This window comes from Bubalus kerabau, chromosome 8 (assembly GCF_029407905.1).
Source record: "Bubalus kerabau isolate K-KA32 ecotype Philippines breed swamp buffalo chromosome 8, PCC_UOA_SB_1v2, whole genome shotgun sequence".
Taxonomy (NCBI): Eukaryota; Metazoa; Chordata; class Mammalia; order Artiodactyla; family Bovidae; genus Bubalus; species Bubalus kerabau.
In genome coordinates this window covers 70,273,252-70,282,998 of record NC_073631.1, presented here as the reverse complement: position 1 = coordinate 70,282,998, position 9,747 = coordinate 70,273,252, and positions in this window count along the sequence as shown.

Here is a 9,747-nt window from a genome sequence, read left to right as displayed (position 1 = left end):
AAGTTTTAAATACTTAGACATATGATACTTGGACCTCCATCTGTACTTTGGGCTTAGAAAGAAATGAACCTTTGTTGACTCAAATTACTAATATTTGGGGCCATCATAGCCTGGTTTATCTGGCTATTACATCAGCCTAGTGGGTTTCTCAGTTGTAGAATCTCTGTAGGTGTAACTGATCAGGTGAAGAATGGCAGCATGGATGCCAGTGCAGGCTAAACCCAGCAAGGAGTGCTGAGAGCTTCTGAGAATGTGACTGTGTTCTGTGGTGAGGGCTGCCCTGGGGCATCTCTGTAATCTGTCTGGGGCAGGATGTTGACACATGGAGAAGGGGCACCAGTCAGCTTTACCGAGTAACCAACAGAACAAGGGCCAGAAAGACTGAATCCGGAGGATTCTATATTCTATATATTCTAATCCTTTCCCTTCTATATACAAGGAATAGCCACTAGCATGTTCTAAGGTCTAAGTGGGAGGAGGGTAAAGGGAGATTCCTCATCCCTCTTCCCTGTCCCTATAAACCAGTCATTTTTGGACTCTCTTTGAGTTCAGCAAGGGTGAGCCCAAACTGGATTCTTTTCCAACAATATAAAGACATAGGGCATTTCTTATACTCCAGGTGTGACCAATCAGTGCACATCTGACCAATATATAAAGCGCTATTATTATCGTTTAAACTTGGTTTATACCATTTCGGAGAAAACATTTTAACAGCCTAAATAAAAAAAACAATTATCAAAAAAAAAATCTCTTTTCAAAGCTAGAAGGGAAGACAAAGACCCTCTGGTCCTTGAATATTAAAAGGTATTGCGCTCTAAAAGCAAAAACAAAAACAAAAAAAGGTGTTGAACCCTAAAAAAAACAAATGATATTGAGCGCTTACTATCAGTCAAAAACCATGCTTAATATATCACCCACATTATCTCATTTAGACATCACACTAACCTTAAAAGGTAGGCATCATATTCTTGATTCTGTAACAGAATTAACTGCAGAACAGAGATATTCAATAATTCTTCCAAGGTCAAGTGTCAGAATCAAGATTCAAATTGAGGCCTATCTGATACTGTCTTTTCACATCTATGTCTAGTAGCCTCCATTCTGAAGCTTAAATAAATAATTGGATTATTTACTTCACCTGCTCTACTTCCCTATTTCTAAATCCTGTCCCTTTAGCAAAGTCACCAGCACACAGCCCTCCCTTATCTGGGACCAGAAAGTTAGTCTGGCTGGAGGGGACCAGTTGACTTCTTTTTTTTCTTGATGTTTGTGTTATGCTTTTTTCTTGTGTTAAAATTAGATGTATTAGTCTCTTCTTCGTGGTAAATTTCTTATAAGGTACAGAGCGGCTGGAGAGGACACTTCTTAAATACCCCCTGTTTGTGTTGAGACAGTATTAGGGCATCCTGTCAGGGTCTGAGCGCCAGGCAAGAAGCCATGAGGTGATGGGTCCAGAGGAGCCCACACGCGCTCCTACTGAGTGGATCAAGCATTCAGCCTTTGGCTGTTGGTTAGCAAAGTTACTTGTACATTTAACTTTGTTTTTTCCTCTTAAATCTAAGACGGGACAGGGTAGAACAGTGAAGTGTGATAAAATGGAGGAAAGTTTACATAAAAGGTTATTCCTAGACTTCAGACAGAGGCGCTTTGAAAATCATGCATGTACTTAGAATCGACATCGAGATCTTTTCTTTCCCTTACCCTACCACACTAGTCCATTTTCCCTCTGTAAAATCTCATGTGGCATGTCACCTTCCTTGCAAATCTTTTGCAAAGTAATCATATCTCTGTGTTAGGTTTCATGTTCTAAAAATGTCAAAACAAATCCAAATGATTAAATGCCATGGACTAAGCTTGTTACTTCTCTAAAATTGATATGAAAGATATATTTTAATTAGAAAATTATAAATGTAAGCCACTGTATCAGTAAACCACCTCCAAAATATGTATAAAGCTCTAACTGAAAAAAAAGTTCAATTCTGTGTAATGACAATGATCTTGCTAAATAACTAGCCACCTCTCATTTTATTTCATTTGGGTTGAAATTTTGCCCTGAGGCATTTAGAATAAGACATCTCTTAAAAATGTCATCTAGGAAAGAATCTTTGAATTTTTTCTCTGTCTATAAACTCTAATTAAACATGCATTTATTGATATGATTTTGACCATGGAGCTTTTTATTAGTATAGAAGTAACTATTACTTCGTGGCATACTTTACCCAAGGCACTCTGCTAAATGTTCAGATTTTTCGGTTCTGCATAGCTAAAGACAATATCCAAGTAGTCGGAGCTGTCTCTCAAAACTAACGCTTGTTTTATGCACCTGAGGATCTGTGTACCCTGAATTCTCAGGGTTAAAATCCTGTCGCTGCCAGTCACCAATACATCTAATTTTAACGCAAGAAAAAACGTCTCGCCACCATCAAAAAAAAAGCTACCCTTTGAGGTTAATTTTCTTTTTCACGCATTTGTCTATCCTGCTCCCTCTTGGTGTCAGCAGGAAGTAATCTCACCTACGGAAAGGAAGCCGGTATCCTAGCCTATCCTAGCCATGCTGACAAATTGTAAGCAAATAATTGCTGAATTGTATCCCTTTTTATTTCCAAAAGAAGAATAATGAAGAGCTCTCTTTTTTTCCACTTAACATCCTAATCACCCACACCTACAATTTACATGGCGGCTACCCACACCTCTGCACAGGAAGAGGAAAAAAAAAATGGAATAATGAGACGTGACACCCCTCCCCCCACCCCACCACACCCATTGAAACCTGTCTCTAGTACATCCTTAATCAATCTGAAATTGCTGTGGGGACTATACAATCCTCCCCTAGTCAATGCACAGCCCCTGCTGGTTTAGGGAGCTACACAGCTTGTGGTAAACTGCTCTCCATTATTCGTCTATATTTAGAACTTCTCTAGAGAAATGGCATTATCTCAGTCACTAAGCTGAAAGCTGCTTAAAGTTAGTTTTTCACAGTTGTTTATTCACAGTCTGTTTCCACCCTTCATTCACCTTGCTTTAAAAAAAAGACTCAGATTGATGCAGAACCACAGAACTGTAAACTATTGAAATACCACCTCCCGGAAAATTGACTATGATTTGCATTTTGCTAATGTTGGAGTAGGTCAAAATGTTATTTTTCCCTCTCTTCTCAATAATATTTCATTAAAGGTAAATGCTACTCCCTTCTACCAGTGAAAAGCCACTCAATGACCTGAATAAGATCTAGTGATAGGAAACTTATTTTCAGTAATACTGAACTCATTTTTCTGCCAGAACAAATTAGTCAGTAGCTATCGTGTATGTCACAGAGGTTTTCAAGAGGCACTTAGGAGGATGCTGAAAAAAAAATCCTTCTGTGTAGATTATTAGAAATGTCATGGTGCTAATGGAAAAACGCTGTGGTAATCTTTTTGTTTTACGTTTTCCTCCTAAACTACTCTTTCTCGTTTGCAATTCTGCTCCTAAAAGAGAAGATGTCTTTTGGAAAATGGTTCCAAAGAGAAGCAGAAAGGAAATTTTATAATTTATCCTGGGAAAAGGCAAGATAGAGGGGTAATCAGATAATGGAGGCAAATACACAACAGAGCTAATCATTTCTCTGAGTTCCCATATTCAGTGAAAACTGAGTAAGAAAAGGGAAGTGGGCGGGTTTAGAGGATGCTTACCTTAGAGCAGGATATGTTAGAAATAGGAGTTTCTATTTGAATGAATGAATGAATGACTATGATCAAGAACTATCTTAATGTTCTTTGGAATTTGAAGGAAAAGCAGTTTACAGCATACATATAACCTATTGGGAACCTTAGTTTCCACCATCTTGTAATAGGGCAAACAATTATTACTTTTATGGGCTATTGAGATGATTAAATATGTACTATGATATGACTATAGCCTGTCAGGCTCCTCTGTTCATGGAATTCTCCAGGCAAGAATACTGGAGTGCTTAGCCATTCCCTTCTCTGGGGGATCTTCTTGACCCAGGGATCAAACCTGGGCCTCCTGCATTGCAGGCAGTTTCTTTACTGTTTCAACCATCAGAGAGGCCTGGTGGGATAGCTAAATCATGAAAATTCAGGCAGTAAGTCTGATTTTTCTACATGATCCACTTTCTTATATGTAGTGTTAATTGTGTATTTGTACGGGCAATTTATGCATTTCCTCCAACTCTCTGTTACAATTTGAGTTATTAGAAATGATTTGAGTTAACAGTTTAACATCAAAGTGTTCCCCAGGGTTTTGTTCATTCCTTTTGGCTTCTACTCAAACTTAAAAGAGATTATTAGAAGTAATGTTTGTGATTTCACCTTGTCTTAAATGTTTACAGATGCTTAACTCTTAGATACTTTTCGTATTCCAATAGGTTTAAACTCTAAGTATAAACATTCCTTTGGGGGTTTTCACTTTGTTCTGAAAGTGAAAACTATCAAAGGAAGGTAACTGAAGCCTGATTTCCAGATGAAATATCCTCCAGCAGTCAAAATATCCTATGCTGTTACTCCACTGGATAGTACACTTTACCCCAGGGAATGTTCTATAAAAGGAAATCAGAATCTTGCTGCCCAAATTAAGTGGGCTTCCCAGGTGGTGCAGTAGTGAAAGAATCTGCCTTCCAATGCAGGAGACATGGGTTTGATCCCTGGGTAGGGAAGATCCCCTAGTGAAGGAAATGGCAACCCACTCCAGTATTCTTGCCTGGAAAATTCCTTAGACAGAGAAGCTTGATGGGCTATATATAGTCCATGGGGTCTCAAAGAGTCAGGCACAACTGAACACACATACACACACACACACACACACACACAGTCATTAGATGGCTCTTTAGTATTTGTGAGTGTTGTTCTTCCGAGCTGCAGAGAGTAAGGACATCTTCCAGAGCAGGTGAGAAGAACCTGCTGCAGATTCCTGTAAGCAGGAGTGTGATTTATTCAGCAATCACAGAATTTAGACCTGAGACGGATTTAAGTATCATCCCCTTCAGCTCCCTCAATTTGTGGAAGAGGAAACTGAACAAAGAAGAGGTTAAATGATTTTTCCAGGATCCACAGCTGTTTGATTAAGACTGGGATTTGGCTCCCAAATCTATAGCACCCTGAAATCACAGAGCCCACTAGTCCTGAATGTAGGGTGAATTTCTCTAGATGCATGCACTTTGGATGGTGGAATTTGAAGACTCTCTGAGTTGATGGCTGCATCAGAAGGAATTAAAAAAAAAAAAAAACCTATTCTTTTTAAAAGATCCTAGTCCTAAGTCCTAATCGCTCAGTCGTGTCCGACTCTTTGCGACTCCATGGACTGTAGCCTAGCAGGCTCCTCTGTCCATGGGATTTTCCAGGCAAGAGTACTGGAGTGGATTGCCATTTCCTTCTCCAGGGGATCTTCCTGACCCAGGGGTCGAACCCGGGTCTCCCACATTGTAGACAGACGCTTTACCGTAAAAGTAGAGCATTTAAAATGGGTTTTATTTTGTAACATATCATGTACTATCATTGAATTGCTCCTGAATCTCATGGTGTTGTGATACACAATTAATCTGTGTTATGTATAAACAAACTGCTAATGATCACTACCATAAGACTAACAGTCTGGAAAGCAAGCAAGATAATTGGAAATTATAAATTCAAATCTTTTGAAAATGCAGTTTTGGCCAAAATAAATGTCTCCTTCAAAGAAGCATGCATATAGGCTCAGTCAAGTCCTATTCTTTGAGACTGTATGGACTGGCCCACTAGGTTCCTCTGTCCATGGAATTTTCTAGGCAAGAATACTGGAGGGGGTTGTCATTTCCTTTGTCAGGGGATTTTCCTGATCCAGGTATGGAACCCACATCTTCTGTGTCTCCTGCATTGCATATGGATTCTTTACCACTGAGCCACCAGGGAAGCCCCTTAAAAGAAGCAGAAGGTGGGAACTGTGCATAGCTTGATGAAACGATTATTTAGAGTCAAAGGATTTGGGAGCTGGAAGGGATCACACAGATCAACCAATCCAGCTCTTTGTTTTACAGAAAAGGACCCTGAGGCCCATTGAGTTTACCTAAAAAATAGTGACACAACTGGAAAGTGTAGGACTCACTGCAAAACAAGACTGTTCTTTTTTCCTACTTAACTGGAAAATCTCACTTAGAGAATATTAGGGTAGAATCATGATAGCTTCACAAATGTTTTCTAAATTTTGGTAGAATTTATAATTTATCCAAATCTTAAATACAGTACATTTGATTCAGCTTACTTTTCTTTTTTTTTTAAATTTTATTTTATTTTTAAACTTTACATAATTGAATTAGTTTTGCCAAATATCAAAATGAATCCACCACAGGTATACATGTGTTCCCCATCCTGAACCCTCCTCCCTCCTCCCTCCCCATACCATCCCTCTGGGTCATCCCAGTGCACCAGCCCCAAGCATCCAGTATCTTGCATCGAACCTGGACTGGCAACTCGTTTCATACATGATATTATACATGTTTCAATGCCATTCTCCCAAATCTTCCCACCCTCTCCCTCTCCCACAGAGTCCATAAGACTTTTCAAGAACTAATCACTCCCATGATGTTGTCCAGATTACAGTTCTTACAAGCAAGCATGAACTGGAAATGACATATTAATGTGATAATAACAAGCAACAATAAAATCAAGGCAATTCATCTTTACTTAAACACAAGCACTGTATTTTGGTATTAAATGTGAAATGGCAAAAGATATGAAATCCACATCAGTGCACAAAATTGAGATGGACACACAGAGTTTCTCAACTTTGTTTCAAGGAGAAGCAGTGGCTCACTTGCCTGGCAAGTTGAGATCTCTCAGGGAAGGTTTGGGAACCCCGTAGTTCTAGAAGGCTGGAGGCAGGGAAGGTGCCAGTAACAAAGTCCCTCAGCAGAGTGGAGAAATGGAGTGAAAGTGAAAAGTGAAAGTGAAGTCGCTCAGTAGTGCCGGACTCTTTGCAACCCCATGGATAGTAGCCTGCACCAAGCTCCTCTGTCCATTGGATTTTCAAGGCAAGAGTACTGGAGTGGGTTGCCATTTCCTTCTCCAGGGAATCTTCCTGACCCAGGGATTGAACCCAGGTCCCTCACATTGTAGACAGATGCTTTACCATCTGAGCCACCAGGGAAGTCCATTAAACACAGTCTTCCCACAAGTTCTCTTGGCCCTCTTTCACCTCCTTGGAGAATTTGCTCAGTTCTCACCTTCTCAGTGAGATGTCCTTGACCACCCTGTTGAACCCTTCTCATAGTGCCCACCCCAGGATTATTGACCCCTTTGACCCTGTTCTGTTTATTTTCCATAGCACTTATCTCCTGCCATCTTAATTCCCTTTGCTAACTGTAATTCACTCCTTATTATGCTAGAATATAAGTTCAAGGGAGTAGGACATGTTTTGTTGTTTTTGTTCAATAATGTATTGCAAGTACCCAGAACAGCACCTGATGTATAATATAGTCTCAGTAAATATTGTGGAAGGAATTAATGTGCTGTCCTAGAATGGCATTCTTTGAAAGGTTCCCACTTTTTTAAAATTTTATTTATTTATTTATTTTTGGCTGTGCTGGGTCTTTGTTGCTGTGTGTGGGCTTTCTCTAGTTGTGGCAAGGGCTGGTGCTACTCTTTGCTGCAGTATGTGGGCTTATTGTTGTGGTGGCTTCTCTTGTTTCAGAGCTTGGGCTCTAGGCACACAGGCTTCAGTAGTCGTGACTTTCAGGCTCTAGAGCACAGGCTCCGTAGTTGTAGTGCATGGCATTAATTGCCCCACAGCATGTGGAATCTTCCCAGACCAGGGATCAAACCCGTGTCTCCTGCATCAACAGGTGGATTCTTAACCACTGGACCACCAGGGGAATCCAGTGCCCACCTTTTTCTTCTTCTCATTGGCAGTTACAGTCTTCTCCCTGGATATGCCCTGTCCATCAGCAACCAGTCATGGTGAAGAGCCAGGCTTCATTATTATCTTGCCCTCTTGAAAGATAAACATTGTGGCTTTTTTGGCTTTCTGATAATGATAGCTCACTTTTTTTAATATGAGTGTGATTTTTCAGCCCTTATAAATATTTCTACATGTTTAAATTCTACTCAATTTGCCACCTTCTAGATTCAGTTAACCTAAAATGTCCTGAGCACCCATGATGTATGCACTTGGTGCCAGACGTTCAATGCTGAGAGCAGACATGAGTAGTACATTCTGGAATTTATTAGACTCCCTTAAAGATTCTCTACTTTGGCTACCTGATGCAAAGAACTGACTCATTTGAAAAGACCCTGATGCTAGGAAGGATTGAAGGTGAGAGGAGAAGGGGACGACAGAGGGTGAGATGGCTGGATGGCATCATCGACTCAATGGACATGAGTTTGAGTAAACTCTGGGAGTTGGTGATGGACAGGGAGGCCTGGTGTGCTTCAGTCTGCAAAGACTGAGAACTGAACTGAACATGACTGGACATGACTGAGCAACTGAACTGAACTGAACTGAATTCCCTGATATTCCTCTGGTCAATTCTTTTGCATTTTTCTGGGGCAGACAAGGTTACTTGCTTCTCCATCAGTCATTCTCCTTCCTGTTTGCTGTCTCAATTTAGTTAGGGCAGGGCCACAATGTGCTAGGACTTGAGTCATGTTTGACCTTAGTCAGTCATGGCAATACATAACCTCTTTGCCAGTGACTGTTCTATAAGTGGCCATCCAACCCAATCCTGGTTAGTGAATGTTTAAAGTTCCATTATTAAAATAATAATAAGCTCATTATTCTAAAACAAATGTTACCAACACCTGACCAGTCGCTCCCTGATCACATTCCTTCCTTAATCCACTCGGAGGTTATATCTATCTTGATTTTGTGTTACATTCACTTCAATTCAGTTGCTCAGTCATGTCAGACTCTGCAACCCTATGAACCGCAGCATGCCAGTCCTCCCTGTCCATCACCAACTCCCAGAGTCCACCCAAACCCATGTCCATTGAGTCGGTGATGCCATCCAACCATCTCATTCTCTGTTGTCCCCTTCTCCTCCTGCCCTCAATCTTTCCCAGCATCAGGGTCTTTTCAAATGAGTCAGCCCTTCCCATCAGGTGGCCAAAGTATTGGAGTTTCAGCTTCAATATCAGTCCTTAAGGTGTATTTATTTATTGATTGATATATCCTTATTTATATTCCTAAAACATTGTATTATTTTTGATTATTTTAAGCCTTTCCCAAAACACCACAATTCTTGACCTTTATTTTTCACTCACTATGATGCTTTTGAACTGTGGTGTTGGAGAAGACTCTTGAGAGTCCCTTGGACTGCAAGGAGATCCAACCAGTCCATTCTGAAGGAGATCAGCTCTGGGATTTCTTTGGAAGGAATGATGCTAAAGCTGAAACTCCAGTACTTTGGCCACCTCATGCGAAGAGTTGACTCACTGGAAAAGACTCTGATGCTGGGAGGGATTGGGGGCAGGAGGAGAAGGGGATGACAGAGGATGAGATGGCTGGATGGCATCACCGACTTGATGGACGTGAATCTGAGTGAACTCCGGGAGTTGGTGATGGACAGGGAGGCCTGGCGTGCTTCGATTCATAGGGTCACAAAGAGTTGGACACGACTGAGCAACTGATCTGATCTGATCTGATGATGTTTTTTTGATTCAACCAAATAAAAATGTATATCTTTTGTTCATTCATTTTCTATACTAAATGGTATCTCATAAAAAAATATTCCCCAAATGATCTGTTTTACAGTTTGTGGATGTGAGAGCTAGTTCCAGT